The sequence below is a fragment of the Aplysia californica genome, unplaced genomic scaffold (genome assembly GCF_000002075.1).
Source record: "Aplysia californica isolate F4 #8 unplaced genomic scaffold, AplCal3.0 scaffold00012, whole genome shotgun sequence".
Classification (NCBI taxonomy): Eukaryota; Metazoa; Mollusca; class Gastropoda; order Aplysiida; family Aplysiidae; genus Aplysia; species Aplysia californica.
The window spans coordinates 1,061,028-1,062,204 of record NW_004797282.1 but is presented as its reverse complement, the minus strand read 5'-3'; positions in this window follow the sequence as shown (position 1 = coordinate 1,062,204).

The window sequence follows — 1,177 nt, the reverse complement described above, 5'->3', positions numbered from 1 at the left end:
GACAGAGAGTTGGGGGAAGGGGGTTGTGAGCGGGGTGACAAGAGAGAGACTAATAAATGAAAGGGCGGAGAAGAAACGGGAGTACTTATTCGTCTCAGCTCACTGACTCTACTCTCGCTCCGTGTGAAGCGCGGTCATATCAGGACTCTTGTCTTGAGATGGTCCGATCTATTATTCATGCCGCGCCCCGTCGCAAAGGCTATATGTGAGACATCGTGGTAAAATCAGGCGCTCGTCAAAATAATGAAATCTATGAAATCGGCATCTTTTTGGCGACCGGGCAATTTTTTTCTCTTTTTGTTTTTGTTTTGCTCTATACCTTTTGTGCCCATTTAAAAACACATTTCTGAGTGGATCTTACCAAAAAATATTGATGAAAGACACGAAAATATGTAAATTTTCAGTTTTCAAGGACTCTTAGGCTATGGAAGTTACCAAACTTTGGCGGCCATTTTTTCGATAATTTTACCTCTTCAATCGCAGATATTTCGACTTCTATTCAACATAATAGATCAATTTTTCCCCCAAAAGGAGGGCAAATGAACAGGCTTTAAGATGATACAAATAACCCCATATGCCCAAAAACTGTCGAGCGCCTGGTTCCACCACGTCATAACACATATTCATGAACTCCGGCGTGATGCTAGGCAGCCCCAGTCATAACGGAATGATGTTGGCTCGCTCACGGATATGACAGTTTATGTACGCTACTGGGGGAGATGTATAGGTGAGGCAGCGTGGCGGAATCAGGCCCTCGTCAATTTTAGGGCATGTACAGTTATTGGTATCATCTTAAAGCATGTTCATTTGTTTTTATTCGGGTGGAGAAAATATCAATGTATCTTGAATACACGTCGATATATTTGCGCATAAAGGAGGTGGGGGTCACCTGTTTTCAGAGGTAAAATAAGTGAGAAAATGGCCGCCAAATATTAGTTATTTCCTTAGCTTAAGTACCCGTGATAACTGAAAATTTACATTTTTGTGCCTTTAATCGTTTTTCAGAAAAATCCAAACGGAAATGAGTTCTTTCATGGGCATGAAACGTGTTGAGCCAAAAAAAACCAAAAATTGATACAAATTCACAAACCTGCGGAAAAAGCAAGTTTCTTCACTTTGATCATTTTGACGAGAGCCTGATTCCACCACGCTGCCTCACAATAGACTAGTGTGAGGG